Source organism: Humulus lupulus, chromosome 9, assembly GCF_963169125.1.
Source record: "Humulus lupulus chromosome 9, drHumLupu1.1, whole genome shotgun sequence".
Classification (NCBI taxonomy): domain Eukaryota; kingdom Viridiplantae; phylum Streptophyta; class Magnoliopsida; order Rosales; family Cannabaceae; genus Humulus; species Humulus lupulus.
In genome coordinates this window covers 152,351,406-152,369,262 of record NC_084801.1, presented here as the reverse complement: position 1 = coordinate 152,369,262, position 17,857 = coordinate 152,351,406, and the positions used below count along the sequence as shown (strand labels likewise).

The following is a 17,857-nucleotide window of genomic DNA, read 5'->3' as shown; positions in this document are numbered from 1 at the left end:
ACACCATGCATGATTACACAATGTCAGGCACCAGCCTCGTTAACGTGAAAAAAATGTGAAAATGAGAGTCTAAAAAGCTATATCCATAGGTTCAATATGGAGGCAACAAAAGTAGGAAGCTTGACTTGTGGGGAATTAAAAATGGCCTGCGGCCAGAGTACGCCCGGGTAGTAAGCTGTGGGATAACATGCTTAAGAGGGAGGTCACTGACTTGGACGAATGCTACGAACGGGCACATAAATATATTCGTGTTGAGGATGGTCACGAGAGCCTTAAGGCCGGGAAAGCAGGTCCCCTCCAAAATCCTTAATCCAGGAAGGTCAAGGTAGCGCAAAGAAGAAGAGGGTCTACAAAGGGTCAAGAGATGATCGGCCTCAGAAGCCCCAACGCATTGATGAGCACAAACAGGCCCCCTACACCTTTTATACTGAACTCACACACGTTAGGGAACATATCTTCGTCACGAATGAAAATCAGGTTCCTTTCAGGAGGCCCCCACCAATGAAAAAAGACCAATAAAAAAGAGACCCCAATAAATATTGTCAGTATCATAAAGATATTGGCCACACCACCGTAGAATGCACTCATTTGAAAATAGAAATCGAAGAGTTTATACGCAGGGGACATTTGGGCAGATACGTCTGCAAAGAAAACCAAAGGCCAGAAGAAGGAACATCCTCACCACGGGTACGGGAGGTAGGCCCAGAGGTGCAAGGAGAAGTTAGGACCATCTTTGGAGGGCCTGGGTGCGGAGGAGAATCAAGGAAGGGGCGAGACAAACATGCTAGGGAAGCCAGGCGAAGTCCACTGCCATGCATCTTAAGTTTGGAGCAGCGCCCCCCGAAGAGTTTTAAGGGGATTAACGACTTGATAACCTTCACTGAAGAAGACGCACGGGGCGTGAATTTGCCTCATAATGATCCCTTGGTGTTGACTGTCCAGCTTGCTAACATGAGGGTGCATCGGGTCTTGGTGGATAATGGAAGCTCCGTTGACATCCTGTATCATCCCGCTTTTGAGAAGATGTAACTGAACATCAGGAACCTAAAGCCTTGCAATACCTCCCTATATGGATTTACATGAGATTCAATACAACCCATAGGCGCAATTGAGTTGGCCCTCACAATGGGGGAACAACCCAGACAAACCACCATGATGGCAAACTTTGTCGTGGTAGACTGTGCCTCAGCCTTCAATGCGGTATTAGGGAGACCCTCCCTAAGAGAATTTAAGGCAATAACTTCAGTGTACCACTTAGCCATGAAATTCCCGACTCCTGGGGAATAGTAAGCATGAAAGGAGAGCAGAAGGAAGCGAGGGAACGTTATAACACATCGCTCCGCACGGCCATAAATTCATCAGTGCCTATGGCAATGGTGGTGCATGGAAGCACAAACCCGCACGAATTGGACTCGCGAGTCCCGGAGGAACCCAGGGCCGAGCTAGTAGAGGAGTTGGAAGAAGTCACAGTCATGAATGAGTCATTGAAGAAGTTTAAGGTAGGAAGAAACCTTCTGGGTATCGTGAAGGAAGAGCTGGTAGAATTTCTGAAAGTCAACCTCGATGTATTCGCCTATAGTCACGAGGATATGGTGCGGATAGACCCATCAATCATGTGCCATCACTTAAACATCGACCCAAAAGCAAGACTTGTGAGGTAGAAAAGGAGAGCGCTAGACCCAGAAAGATACACGGCCCTAAAAGAAGAGGTTGACAAGTTGAAGGCAAATGGGTTCATCGGAGAAGCATTCTACCCAGTATGGGTATCCAACCAAGTTTTAGTCCTAAAGCCCAATGGAAAGTGGAGGACTTGCGTGGATTTTACTAACCTCAATAAAGCCTGCCCTAAGGACAGCTTCCTGCTTCCTAGGATAAATCAGTTAGTAGAAGCCACGGCGGGACACGAGCTACTTAGCTTCATGGATGCATATTCAAGGTACAATCAAATACCCATGAACTCGACCGACGAGGAGCACACTTCATTTATAACAAACAAGGTGCTTTATTGCTACAAAGTGATGCCTTTTGGGTTAAAGAACACAGGTGCTACTTATAAAAGGTTGGTGAACAGAATGTTTGCGAATCAGATAGGAAGAAACATGGAAGTATATGTAGATGATATGTTGGTAAAGACAAAGAAGGAAGAAGATCTCACAAACGACCTCAGTGAGATGTTTGACACCCTCCAAAAATTCAGAATGAAGCTGAACCCGCTCAAGTGCACATTTGGAGTTTCATCAGGAAAGTTCCTGGGTTTTATGGTGAATTCTCGAGGTATTGAGGCCAATCCTGACAAAATCAAGGCATTATTGGAGATGAGCCCACCACAAAGCAAGAAGGAGGTGCAATGCTTAACAGGGAGAGTAGTAGCCCTTAATAGGTTCATCTCTAGATCCACCGAAAAATGCCTCCCTTTCTTCAACATCCTAAAAGGTATAAAAAATTTCACTTGGGATGAAGATTGTCAGGAAGCCTTCCCTAAGCTAAAGGAACACCTTGGAAAACCACCTCTTTTGGCTTAGCAAGAAAAAGGGGAAAAACTATACCTGTACTTAGCCATATCAGAATATGCTATAAGCGCCGCCCTGGTCAAAGGAGAAAAGAAGCATCAGCAGCCCGTATACTATGTAAAAAAACGATTGGTAGACGCAAAAACCCGGTACCCAGAAATAGAAAAGTTAGCATATGCCTTGATAGTGGGTTCGCGAAAGGTAAGGCCCTATTTTCACGCTCATGCTATTGAAGTGCTCACCAACACTCCTTTGTGTCAAGTCTAGCATAAACCGGAGACTTCGAGAAGGTTGTTAAAATGGTCAATTAAGTTAAGTCAGTTTGTCATCACCTACACCCCAAGAACCTCAATCAACGGGTAGGTGCTTGTAGATTTTATAGTTGAGTTTGCACATCGACCCCATGAGGAGGGAGAAGTAGAAGAGAGTGAACCAACAGGTGAAGGGGAAAAGAAACCTGAAGGATGGAAGTTAGGATTTTTCCTCCACATGTCTATCAGCCTAAAAATTGCAGAAGAAAAATCTCAAGGTTTCCCGTCACGTGCATTCCTCTCGCCCACCTTGGTGACGACATGCTTACCAAAGGAGGAGAAATCGAAGTTAGGATTTTGCATCCACATTCCATAGAGGGTGTGCTCAATGGATTTGTATTCAATCTCACCCAAATTCGCCTCTAGGAGAGTGACCATCTCCTGCAACGTTGCAACCTTCGCTTCTACTCCCTCAAGATTGGCTTCCAGGCGAGTGACCTTCTCCTCCAACATCACGGCCTTGGCTTCTGCTCTCCTCTTCTTTTTTGACGACGAAGAGGCATTCGCTAGGGCCTTTGCATGCTTAAGATTGGTGTCAGTGAGTTCCCTCTCAAGCTCCTGAACCTTGACCGTTAGACGATCCCTTTCAGCGTTCAACAAAGAGAAGTCCTGCGCTGAGTCGGCGAAGCGTTCAGCCACCAGAGAAGCCTGCAAAAAAAAAAAAGTGATGATGATGAGCAAACAAAGAACCCCCCCAAAAAAAAAGAGGTAACAGTAAGAACAATGTGAGACGCATGAACTCACCCAAGTTGTGGAGCGCACAAGAGTCTCCCCAAGCTTCGACATGGAAAAATTCCCAAGACCTTTCCACTCGGTCTCAGGAATACCCTTGGCTACCTAGGTATACCTTTGCCCATAAGAGGCCGCCATATGACCCACCTAGGGTGTCCCCTCTGAATCAGGGGTGTCCGACTGAGCAGGGACAGATGACCCACTCACCGAAGGAGGAGGGGACATAGGAACATCGGAAAAATGGGGCCCCGGCAGACCAAGAATGCTGGGAGCATGAGAAAGAGCATCGTATTCCTCAGAAAAAGGCATGACGAAGCACCCTGGCTTGGCCTGCGGACCGCGGGAGTGAGAGGCCATGTCACGGTCCATAGGGACCAAATGAGGGATCCCCTTGGGAGACGAAGATGACCGGGGTGGGCGTCTGGGTTCTAGGGCAACCTCCTCAGGCACCCACTCCGCGTCACCCCTGTCCGAATGAGGCTCGACTAAAGTTGCCTTCTTCCTTCGTTCAGAAATATGCCACAACACATCAGGATCCAAAACCATGGATAAGCCGTAGCGGTTTAGGTTTGCCACGGTGAAGAGGCGGGCGACCATTTTCTTAGCGGGGTCGGCATCGAGGAAGGTGTCAACTGGTGCTGCCTCCGACTCAGGAAGGTTAGGGTTACCAAAATCCTCTGCACAATCAACACAATTACCAATATGGGCACAAGTTCCAAAATAACAAATTCAAAGTAAAAGGAAGACAAGCTTGAAGTACTTACTTAGGGACCAGCGAAAGTGTTCATGTACAAAAAGGGGACCTTTCATGAAGAAAAAGTCCTGCTTCTAGGACCCCGAGTTGGATACAAAGCCCTCTATGAGGGAAACCTGGGAATTGGATTTCTACAAGAAATAAAAGCCTTTGGATTTAGGGGTTGGCATGAGGTTATACATAAAGTGCACCTCTCGAGCCTTAGGAGCATGGTGGTTAAGCTCGATAAATGCCATGTATAGGCAGCTTAAGGTCAGCCAGCTGTTAGGTGCCAGTTGGAGCAGGGCAAGGTTGAAATGGATAAGGACCATGACGAAAAACGGGTGTAAAGGAATAGTCCCACCGACCTTCAGGACATGCTCACTCATGGCCACATACCCCTGGGGGGGATTATCGGCCTGACAGTTATTGGAAGGAACATACAGCTTGTACTCCTTGCCAATATGCTATTTAGCGGATAGCTCCAACAACTGATTCTCCAACACATTGGACACAATAGAAGACGCAAATAGAGGACCAGAATCTGGCCCCTCGGGAGCCACTTGGCACTGCACTCTCTTTTCCATATCTACAAAACCAAAGGGAAAAGGTGAGGTAGAAACAGGGCACTTTACCCTCCATTTTTTCTTTCTAGCAAGAGTTTTCCATCGGGTCGCTGAGAGTGGAAGCGCTCAGCAAGGGTGAATAAAAAACATGGGTTGAGGGGAATCCGGAGTGACCTCATGACAACTATAAGGGGAGAACGGGGCAGGAGGTTCAGGTGGGAGGTTTTCCTCCATGAACTCCAACTCCATATGTAGATAAAAATGGCTCACCCTATGGTTTGTAAGGTGGTCACTAGGGTCAAAAGATAAAGGAACTCCATCACCCCTTAAAACCGAATCTATATCTCTCTCCACCACTGAGAGTTTACGCCTAAGTTTAGCCATGTGCTCAAGGTGACGCATACCGGCTTGCCTGAAAGTGTCATAGTCTTGGTGAGAGTTATTTTCGGGGAACTCCGAGTCTAAAGATAAGTCTACAAACTTAACCCCCGGAGGAACGCCAGATGATCCCTCACATGCCACGCAACCTCATCTCATAGGTAATAAGTGTGCACGTGTAGGTGTAGGGAGTGCTACAGAACACAAAGGAATAGGCTCAAAACCTCTAGACACAAGCGCTCTAAATGACCAACTACAGGGTACAAGAAAGGACATGTGTGTGGATTAGCTCATAAAGAGCTCCGGCCAAGGCAACCCATCCCAAGTAGTGCTAATTTAGACACAATGAAATAAGAAAGAAAGAAGGTATACCTTAAGAAAGAAAAATTGGGCACTTTCATGGTCGAAAGGAGGCCAAGGGTCGAAAATACCATCACGGTCGAAAGGAGGCCAAAGGTCGAAAGTACCATCACGATCGAAAGGAGGACAAGGGTCAAAAGCACCACCGCGATCGAACAAATGCAAAGGGTCGAAGATATGCGTCTAGAAAAATGAAGTCGAGAGGATTTTTAGTGTCTAATCATCTATATGGATGTTGCATAAGAGAAATGAATTCAAATAATAAAAGGAAAGGACAACCAAAATGGAGTTTGTGAGGAGTCGAACCCCTTACCTCTTGGAGGAGGTGAAGACACTAAAACCACCAAGCGAAGAAGATAAAAAGTAAATATTAGGCTTGAGATGAAGGTCTATTTATAAGAACCATAAGCTCATCTTAGCCATTGGATTCGATGCTTGATCAATGGTCAAGAAGGGGGCTTGGCACTTGCCTTGAGATCTGCAGAGCAAAATGGCAGGCTTACATTCATCCTCAAAATCTCATAGTAATCTTCAAATCCGAAGTGTGTTTTTTCTATAATGTAAAAATAATGGAGCAAGCTAATACCTCGCGGGTGTAACGCCCTACTTCCTTAGAGCCGTTACTAAGTGAGTTTAAAAATGTGCATACAACTCGCTAATCGAGGTTTTAGGTTAAATAGTGTAATTAAGCCATAACCAGTGGAAACGTTTAGAAATAATTCCATTTCATTGAAAATCATAAATGTTTAACACCTGGGATCCCAAAATACAGTTTAGAAAAATTTACAATATATAAATTGAACCAAGTCGACTAAACGACAAAATCTATGTTTATTTACAAACATCTCCAAAAATCCACTGGCTGTGGCAGCCAGGCTAGCCAAACATGTACACGCCGCTTCATGCCTGCTACTCTCATGGTTGGTTGGCTTTCTCCTTGCCCTTACCAGCACCACAGAGCATCTGTGAGTCGAAGCCCAGCAAGAAAACCCATAACAGATAACATATGCAAAAATCAACACATATCATTTAAACAGGCCATCAATAGGCTAAACACATACGGCCAAGCTGTCCCAGGCACTTTACTAGGCCCTAGGTTCGTGGTCTACACTGTGAGGATATCCCAGGTATCCTTTAGGGACTCGCCCTGGAAACTTGCACTCCACATGCTCAACACTGCTCCTGGCCCCTTGCCGTACTCGACCTTGCACTCAATGTGCCTAACGCCGTTTCCGGCCCTTTACCATTCCCGGCCCCTGCCGACCTCAGCCTACACCATTCCCAGCTCTTACCGATCGTTCACATAATTGCATTCATAGCATAATAAACAAGTACAGAATACTAGCAAATTCAATCAAAAGGCTACGCCCTGCAATTCAGACATATTGGGCTCAACCCTGCATACAAGCTCTATGGGAACAAGGGTTTTCTTACCTGAGTCCCGAGCTTTCTAAGCACTGATGTCCCGAGCACAGTCCTCTAACTTGAGTCTCGCCGAAACCCTAGTCACAACACATTAACAATATCCATCCATCAAGTTCTAATCCATTAAATAACTTTGAGCCATATCTCTAACCTCCGGGACCATGAATTCTATCAATCCGGGTGATAAAATCCATCCCGAGCCTTAACCATTGAGTTCCCAAACCTAAACACCCTTAAAAACACAAACTGGCACTAAGAGCTACGGTCCTACCAACAGGCGCCACGACTAGCCTTGAAACAGAGGCTACCACCTCATTGTCACCCACACGGGCCGCAGTTCGCATGAAGCTTCTCGGCCTCCCATGTTCGCGTGCGTACACGGGTCGCGGCATGCCCATCCTAGGGTTGCAGCCCTCACCACCATCCCAGAAATCTTCATCATTTGTCTACATTTACATCAAGCCAATTCACCCAAAACTTAGCTAACAATCCCAGAGAAACAATACAAATGTTCTAGCTCAATATCAACATCAAAACCTATCAAAACCTGCTCCAAAACTCAACTAAAATACTCAAGAACAGATCAAGTTCCATTCACATGCATATCCTGAAAAAAATAGCAGAAATTCAAGCTTAATTCCCATGGTTAGAGCTTACCTTTGCTTAGTTTAGTCTCTGAATTTGATCCTTAATCCTCAAGCTTTTAGCTCCCAAGGTTTTCCCAGCCCAATTCCTGGTTTTAACTAGCTTCCAACAAAATTCTCCTTTGATATGCCTTAGAGAGTGAAAGAGAGAGAGATGAGAACCTATCTTCAGCTGGAGAGGAAAGTGGGTGTTGGTTTCTACAAGCCTCTAAATGATTCTTCCCTTTGTTTTATTTAACTTAATCTATGTGGTTACCTCAAGGCTCGGGGTACCAAAACGTCCCTGAGGGCAAAATGGTAAATTTCCCCAATATTCCCTCCTAGACATTCGATCCTCAAATATATCTCCAAATATTTATTTTCGTAACTCGATAACCCCATATAATAACTAATGCCCAAATTACCCCTCGACTCGCCCCGAGTCGGATTCTCAACCCTGCTGTGACTTTCTGGCTAACTGCTCCCCAAGACTGTCTCTGATCGTGCTGCACAGATATATCACATATATATCGCATATATACCCGTAATATCCAGACGGGGCCCACATGCACATTTAACTCAACTAAACATGCATCATTATCATATATTCACATTAATTCATATATTAACATATTAATTCATTTATTGCCCTCTAGGCACACTAATCAAGGCCCTAAGCCCTATTAGAAAATTCGGGTCGTTACAACTATCCCCTCCTTACAGAAATTTCGTCCTCGAAATTACCTGAACAACTCGGGATACCGCTCCCTCATCTCTGACTCAAGTTCCCAAGTCGCCTCCTCAACCTTGCTATTTCTCCACAACACTTTCACCAAGGCGATGTTCTTGCTTCGCAAGACTTTATCTTTGCAGTCAAGAACCTGAACCGGGTTCTCCTCATAGGACAAATCCTTATCAAGCTCCAGATACTCAAAACTTAGAACATGCATCGAATCTGACATATACTTCCGGAGCATGGATACATGGAAAACATCATGAACCCCTGATAAAGCTGGAAGCATCGCTAGTCTGTAAGCTACCTCACCAACTCGTTCCAGAATCTTGAAGGGGCCAAAAAACCTAGGGCTCAGCTTGCCCCGAACATCAAACCGTTTCACACCCCTCATGGGTGAAACCCTAAGGAACACATGGTCACCAACCTTAAATTCCACGCTCCTGCGTTTCAGGTCTAAATAACTTTTCTGTCGACTCTGGGAGGCGAGCATACGTGCTGTAATCTTCTCAATCGCCTCATTGGTCCTTTGAACCATCTCTGGACCCAGATATCTCCTCTCATCTGTCTCATCCCAATGAATAGGTGATCTACACTTCCTTCCATAAAGCATCTCGTACGGAGCGACTCCGATGGTCGCCTGATAACTGTTGTTGTACGAGAACTCGATGAAAGGGAGATACTTACTCCACGATCCCCCAAAATCTAGCACACAAGCTCGCAACATATCCTCCAATATCTGAATCATCCTCTCATACTATCCATCCGTCTGAGGATGATAAGTGGTACTAAACCGTAACTACGTGCCCATAGCCTTTTGCAGACTCTCCCAAAATTTGGAAGTGAAGGTGGGGTCTCTTTCGGATACTATTGACCTCAGAGCCCCGTGGAGTCGAACAATCTCTTTCACATACAACTCAGCATATTGCTCCACAGTATAAGTTGTCCTAACAGGCAAAAACTGGGCGGACTTGGAATACCTATCCACAATCACCCACAACGAGTCATGCTGTCCTACAGTCCTCGGCAAACCAACCACAAAATCCATAGTGATATCTTCCCACTTCCATTCTGGGATCCCCAAAGGCTGCATCAACCTTGCTGGCCTCTGATGCTCATCCTTAACCTGCTGGCAGGTTAAGCACTTGGCCACATAATCCACCACATCCCTCTTCACTACAAGAAAAAATGCTTTTAATAACACCAAAAATGTGTTATCAAAACATACCATAACACTTTTTGATGTGTTAAGACCGACTATGTTATCGTAGGTCAGGGTACTTTACATAACACGTTATCATTGTTATACATATGTGTTATTATACTATCAATGATAACACAGTTTTTGTGTTATTTTAATATATAGATAAGTGTTATATTATGTTATTTATAGTCGATTATATAACACATTTCAATACTTATAAATTTGTGTTATACTACACTTTAGTATAACACTTTTTTTGTGTTATACTATACTTTAGTATAACACTTTTTTGTGTTATACTTCACTTTAGTATAACACATTTTTTGTGTTATACTATAGTTTAGTATAACACATTTTTTGTGTTATACTAGACTTTAGTATAACGCATTATTTGTTATACTAGTATCATCAAATGAACTTGATTTTCAAATAACAAAAAGTAAGAACATTCAACATTGTATTAACAATCCACAAATTAGTTTAAAACATTCAACACTGTCATCAACAACAAAATGTTCTTTAAGTATTCAAGGAGTCTTAAATATTCAACATAGTTAAAAGTTACTACTTTCAACACAAAGAAATAAATAAAGTTACTACTTTCAAGGAGTCTTAAGTATCCTTTTCTACTTCGCTTGTCACATCTGCAAAATAAACAAAGAAATATTTTATTGTTATTATCTAGCATCATTGATTACTTCAAGAAAAATTCTATGGAAATTATATCCAAGAAAGGACACCACATACAAAATAATGACTTCACAACTACACCAAAGCAAACAAAGAAACCAAACACTAAATTATAAGACATTGGTTATTTTTTGAGTATGAAAATGTACCTCTTGGAATAACTTTTTTAGAAGGCCATGCAACTGTGGAACCAACTGCTTCTTGTATTGTAAGCATCGCATGATTAGGAAGAAATAAGTAAGATTCTGGTAGAATATCAACATCAACTCATACTCGCATAAATTCTGGTCCAAGAGGCTTTCCATGTACAGTTATCTTTGGATCACTAGAATCCCAACGACCTTCAGCAATAATTACATCTGCCCAGTCAAGCAAGTAGCAAGCATTCTTCCCTTCTGTAAAGTTATGTCTTTTTTCTAGTGCAATACTCTACACAATTTATTTTAAAGATAATATATTAGTTTGTGTATTTGTTCTTCTAAAATGAAAATTTAAAACCATAACAACTTTAATAATTTACCTTAGGGGACTGAATATTTTTAGCTTAACTTGTATATGTTTTCATTCTTGGATGGTTGATGTTCTTTTATTCTCCATTCAGCTTTTTCTTCTTTTAAGTCAAATTATTTTTCAAAAATAAAACTATCTTATTACAACCCCAAATGGTTTTTTTTAACAGACATGCTTTTCTTCTGTAGTGGCACCATTCTAAAACATTGGCCCCCCATCTCACCCTAGCTTGTCACAGTAGTTTTGGTAAGGAAAGAATGAGATTTTAATGAAACTTGGCATTCCCAACATTTATACCAGTATATTTCAGAGCCAAAAATCAATCAAAGTATCTTGTCTCAAGAACAGTTCAAAATAGCAATCAAAATATGATCTTTAAACATAAACTGGTAAATGCCCAAATAAAAACTCAAAATAAACTGGTAAAGTTGATAAATGAACTCAAGAACAGTTCATCAACACTTGTTTTTTGACTGTAGCTTTTCTCATCAGGTTTGGGAGCTGACTAAAGAATGGTTAGGCACTGCCATTTGGCCCAAGAATTTTGTTCAATGGAAGCTGTGGTTAGAAGGGAAGTCCAAAAATTGGCTGCTGCGGTTTATGGCATCTGGTGCAATAGAAATGCATGTTATTTTTCTCTTTGCTCCAGCACTCCTCTTTGTTTAGTTAAAATGATAAGTTTGAGTTTGAAAGCTAGATTTTTTGGCTGTTTGAGTCAATAGTGTTTGGCTAAGAATAGATCAATTGCAGAGTTGGTTAGGAGTTTATGATTTGGCTTGTATTTTAGTCTCTGTTTTGAGTTTGTTGTAAGTTTGGTGGTGTTTCAAATCTGGCAGTTGTAATTTCTTTCTGTGTTTTTAATATACTCCTTTTTTCGATCAAAAAAAAAAAAGTTGAAAAATCTAAAAACTCAAAATAGATGGAATTTGTAACAGTATAACTGAATACAACTGAAGCTAACAAAACTAACAAACTAGAAACAGAAAATAGAGAATCTTTAACATATGAATATTCCCATGAAATCTAGTAAAAGGGATAATGGACTAGAGAAAAGATAATAAAAAAATGAAGTCTTAACTTTAAAGTGAATAACAAGATTACTGCAGTAGATTGTTGCTGCAGAGTTTTATATGTTTTTTTCTTTCTGATTCTTTGATCCCTGAAAGTTTAACATCCTCAACTCAGTTGATTAGTAAGAATGACCATAACCAATTAACCAACAAAATCAGAATGCATATGAGACAAAAAATCATAGAAGAAAATCTTACTATCAATCAATATCAACTTTACCATTCTTAGTAATAGAATAGGAAACAGACCTATCATGTTTTGACCCAATAAAGCTCCATGACTTAATCGATTTTTAATAAACACATCTTCTCACCAATTTCCAAAAATAAACTACCACTAACTATTATTATTTTACTTATGCCAAATACATAAACCATCAAAAGGAGCATGTGCACAAACCAAAAGTAATTCATAACAATTGTAAGGAAAATGAAGAAGAGGAGAAAAATAAAGAAAGAAATAAAAATAGAAATGTAATACGTGATGTGTACTAAAAACCCATTAATAAAAAAATAAAAATCTTCAAATTTATATATATATATATTAAAATAGGGAGACAAATTACTTTGCTAGTTCATATAACCACCAAAATTTTCTTCTTCTTTCAATTTAGTTTGACTCATTTCCCACTTCGCAAGTAACCATAGAAAAATCATTATTGGATACATATATAATATATGTATATAAATATTCATACATAAAATTATATAAGCCAAAGTGAAAACCAAAAACTGATTTCATTTCATTTCATAACTTGCAGTCAAAGCCTACAAGTAAACAACTCATAAATCAACAGAGACAAATCATGTGCAGACACTGACTATGCAGAGAGAAATTTCAACAGATTTAAAACTAAAGTATCCCTCTATTATTGACCAGTATGAGCAAAAAAATAAAAATAAATAAATAATAAGCAGAACTTTGCCAAAACTAGTGGTCCAAAACAAGGGCAACTTTAGTAGGATCAAAACATTATAGCAAGCAATATAAGTCAAAGAAAGAGATAATACCTGTGCAGATGCACCCAGGGCATCAACCAGAAGCGAAACAGCCAACCATACTTGTATGCATATCTGATGAGCAGCCATTGCAACCGGGCCTTGACGAGCAGCCATTGATGTCCCCAAAGTCTTGGTTGTTAGAACAACAAGAGTTCTTCCAAGAAGAAAACCACCTATAAAATTCCAAAATATATGAAAGAATCAAATAAAAATATAAGACCTTAGTTATAACAGGCAAAAAAAAAGGTCAACATGTCTGAAACAGAGAAACATGTAATATTTTTGCTAAAGAAAAGTAAACTAAAAAACAGAACATACTATATATCAATTGACTAGTTATGCTTTAGTCAAATTGTAAGACAAGAAAGCATCTTCATACAAAATAGGGAAGTTCAATAACATAAGGATTATTTTTAGTTTTTAATATTTTAAGAAAAAAATGAAAAACAAAACCAAATTTACCAGATTTTATGTATCCTCCAAATTGTAATGATCCCATCTTTGGAGGCAGTAGTATTGCTCTCTTATTTAGAAACCATAGCATTAAGAAGGTGACAACATATCTGAAATACAAACATTTGAGCAAGATCTTATGTCAAGGGATTATCACAGCAAAAACTAAAGAAAATTTGCAATGCTAGTCAAAGAACACGTACTGAGACACAACTGTGGAAATTGCTACACCAGTTGCACCCATTTGGAAAGAATACATAAGTATGGGAAACAAAATCACAGCTAAAAGATTCCCAATACCTGCATACACAGCCCACATGAACTGACATGAAGAGTGCTTCGACTTTGAAGAAATGGAAAAGAACGCAAGGACAACAAATTGAAGACATAATAGTGACATATATCACTTGCGTGTAATTACAATAACACTTGCCTAGACATAAAACAGGAGTTATTGTATCCTTAAACCCACGGAAAACTCCTTGAAGAGCCAAAGACACTACAACAACAGGAGCACCGAGAGCCCTTAGTGAAAGAAAACGCCGAGCAGGAGCCCGCACGGGTGAATCCTGTTAAGAAACTGATTTTTAGAACTACAACTATTCTTAAATTGAGATTTATATACTTGAAAAAAGAAAACTAAAAAATGCCTAAAAGGCCTCCAAAAAACAAGCAAAATTATCCCCGCCGTTACAAGAATGACATTACCCAATTAAACAAAATACAAGTATATTACGACAACCAAAAGTATATGGAGTACCTAATAATACTAACAAATAGGCATTTATGCGCATTTCTTCATGTAGAGATAAAAGAAACTAGATTATTAGACGATATGCCAAGTATGCTGAGTGTTTAGGGCCTTACTTATGATATTCCCATGATATTTAGAAACAAGCTAGATCCCAAAGACAAGGCTAAAGCCTCAAAAGTACCAATCATAACAGCTAGCAGTAAAGCTGTGGACACGGATGGTAATTGTTTTCTTTCTGCTATTATAGCAAAAGGTCTACTACCATTGCTACTGTTGTTTAGAAAGTGCATCTCTACACAACAATCAGTTCAAAAAATAGAAGGATAGTAATTTCTATCTCAATCTTTAATTTGGAACAATACTTTTCTATACAATAATAAATTACAAGGGCATTAAATTTACTTGAAGCAGAAGAATTATTTTCACTTCTTGAAATGTCTTCAGCAACAAAAGAAGTGGCAACACTGAGAAGAGGAATATTAAATAGCTTTGAAATGTAGTTAAAGATGTTCACAGAAACACCAGCTGAACCCAACTCCAGAGAGCCTAAGAAAAAAGGAAAATGTAGAACATAAGGAATAGTCAAGATATCACCTAGAGTAGACCTAAGGATATCTATAAATTCAGTCTTGAGACTAAAAGCATTCAGAATATTACTACAAATAATTTAGAACAAAATTTCAAAACCATAGAGGAGAAGAAAAACCGTCAGACGAAATCAAAATCTTAGGCAATCTAGAGGTAGTAAGAATCTTAAACGAATCAATGAATCATACCTAATCTACCAATGTAAGCAGTCTCCATAAGTTGTGCTAAAGGATCAAGTGCTTGCCCCGCAATAGCAGGTATAGAAAGCATCATTATCTCACGCTTGACATCCGGGGAATGTATTACAACGCTAGGAACTTCTGCCAATTCACTATCATAAAGAGACGAGAACCATTGATGAGTCAAGAAAATGTGTATAAAATGCAGAAGACTTGAAAATTTCATAAAAGCAAAAACATATAATACATCAAGTAGTAGTCTTACGAAGCACCATTGCCTCCACCATCAAGAGAACTCTCATCTTTAAAAACCAATCTTTCATCAATCTCAGATGAACTGGCGCCACTATCTGAACTCCTCTAATTACTGACCATGGGGAAACGATTCTTTCTACTATGGGTCACCAACGGATTGAAACATTGTTTGTGCCTTCTGACCAAATAGCAGCCCCCAACAATATCTACATGGCCTAACTTCTGCCTACTAGTAAAAGCAACAAATTTACTCGAGTCCCCTATGCGCACTGAAGCAACAAACATAAATCTCAATGCTTTCACCAAATACACAACAATCTCAATGAGATTGAGATTGTTAAAAAAAATGAAAAACACCCTTTTCAAAATTAAAACAAAAAACACACCCTTAAATTGACCAAAACAATGGAAACAGAAAATCAAACAACCCCATTAGATTTATTCCCAAATTAAGCTCGATTAGCATAAAAAACCAATGACCCAGATCAATACACCTAAAAATATATATCCTTACCTGGCTTGCCAAGACCGAAGAGGAGTGAAACAACCAAACGAATGGAACCCTACTGACAGAGAGATAGAGAGAGACGAGAGAGAGATGGAGGAGATATGAGGGAAGGAGGCTGAGATTTGAGGGATGGAGGAGATGTGAGCTCGGATTTGAAGCAGGGATGATGAAACCGAAGATAGAGTTCGGACTTTGCTTAGCCGAAGAAGAAAATGGTGAGTCCAAAATTGGTGTGATTTTTTCTGAAAAAAAATGTATAAGTGGCGGGCTCCCAAAATATTACCGCCTTTTTCATTTGCTACATATATAACATTTACCATAATACTTTTTCATTTCTATTATATTCATGTGTTATGGAAATGGGTATTTGGTGTAGTGCTACATGCTCGACCACCAATATAGAGCTCTTAAGTCCTGGTTGATCTTCGTCGTACCCGGGTGCAAAGAATAGGGAGTGGTATGCGATTCATCTAAGATCTCTCGCCGGATATCAGAATCCATTTGAATGCAGATCTGACCCTTGTACTTCAGTAATCCCATCTCTGATATAGAAAAGTCCTTAGTCGCTCCGACTAAGACACTCTCCCTGTGACCTCTCAACTGGGAATCTTTCCCCTGCGCCTCCTTGATCCTCGCAAGGAGTGTAGACTAAAGAGTGATGTTGGCCAACTGACCAACCACCAACTCTATACCTGCTCTGGTCATCTCCTCAGCTAACTTGTCAAATATCTGCCTCGAACTAAACAACTGTCCTGGGCCTTTCCGACTCAATGCATCAGCCACTACATTAGCCTTCCCAGGATGGTATAGGATATCGCAATCATAATCCTTAACCAACTCCAGCCACCGCCTCTGGCACATATTCAGGTCCTTTTGAGTAAAGAAATACTTTAAGCTCTTATGGTCGGTGTATATCTCGCACTTCTCACCATAAAGATAATGTCTCCAAATCATAAGTGCAAACACCACCGTTGCCAATTCCAAATCATGCGTGGGATATCTCTGCTCATACTCCTTTAGTTGCCTCAATGCATAGGCTATTACCTTACCAGCTTGCATCAGCACTTACCCCAAACCCTCTCTGGATGCATCACAGTAAACCACAAAATTTTCATTATCTGTCGGCAAGCTTAACACTGGCGCGGTGATCTGTCGCCGCTTCAACTCCTTGAAACTGTTCTCACATCTGTCCGTCCAGCCATACCTTGTCTTCATCTTTGCCAGTTCTGTCAATGGTGTAGCTATTCTGGAGAACCCTTCAACAAACCGCCGATAATACCCTGCAAAACCCAGAAAGCTTATCACTTTAGGAACATTGCTTGGTCTAGGCCAATCTCTGACCGCCTCAATCTTACTTGGGTCAACCAGAATCCCCTCCTTATTGACAATATAGCCCATAAATGTAGCTTGTGGTAACCAGAACTCACACTTACTGAATTTAGCATATAACTTATGCTCCCTCAACCGCTGTAGAACCAACCGTAGATGCTGCTCGTGCTCTATCTCTAACTGAGAGTACACTAGGATGTAGTCGATGAATACAAGCACAAACTTGTCCAGATAATCCTTGAAAACTCTATTCATCATGTCCATGAAGGCTGCTGGGGCATTGGTTAATCCAAAGGACATAACCAGGAATTCATAGTGTCCATACCTTGTTCGGAAAGCGGTCATTGGTATGTCCTCCTCTTTAATCCTTAACTGATGGTAACCTGATCGAAGATCTATCTTGGAAAACACTGTTCTTCCCTGTAGCTGATCAAATAAATCGTCGATCCTAGGTAGTGGATACTTGTTCTTAATGGTTAACTTGTTTAGTTCCCTGTAATCAATACACATCCTAAGGGATCCATCCTTCTTCTTAACGAAAAATACTGGAGCATCCCATGGCGAGAAACTCGCTCTGATAAACCCCAAATCAAGTAACTCCTGCAACTGAATCTTCAACTCCTTTAACTCCGCTGGAGCCATTCTATAAGGTGTCCTAGATACTGGCTCTGCTCCTGGTACCAACTCTATAACAAAGTCAATCTCCCGCTGCGGCGGCAACCCTGGCAAATCTGCTGGAAACAAATCCGGAAACTCACACACCAATCTAGTCTCACCTGGTCCAACCGCAACCACCTTAGAGGTATCCACAACGCTCGCTAGGACTCCTATGCAACCTTCCCGCATCGGGTCTCTAGCCTTCAATGCTGAAATTATTGGTACTCGCGGTCCACTAACTGTCCCCACAAACACAAAGGGTACCTCCCCTTCTGGTTCAAAAGTCC

At 40.9% G+C, this 17,857-nt stretch overlaps 1 pseudogene; it reads right to left on the bottom strand.

Annotated features, from left to right (window-relative positions):
• Positions 1-12,626: 12,626 nt before the first annotated feature.
• On the bottom strand, positions 12,627-15,552 carry LOC133802216 (protein DETOXIFICATION 45, chloroplastic-like; annotated as a pseudogene).
• Between the last annotated feature and the right edge of the window lie 2,305 nt (positions 15,553-17,857).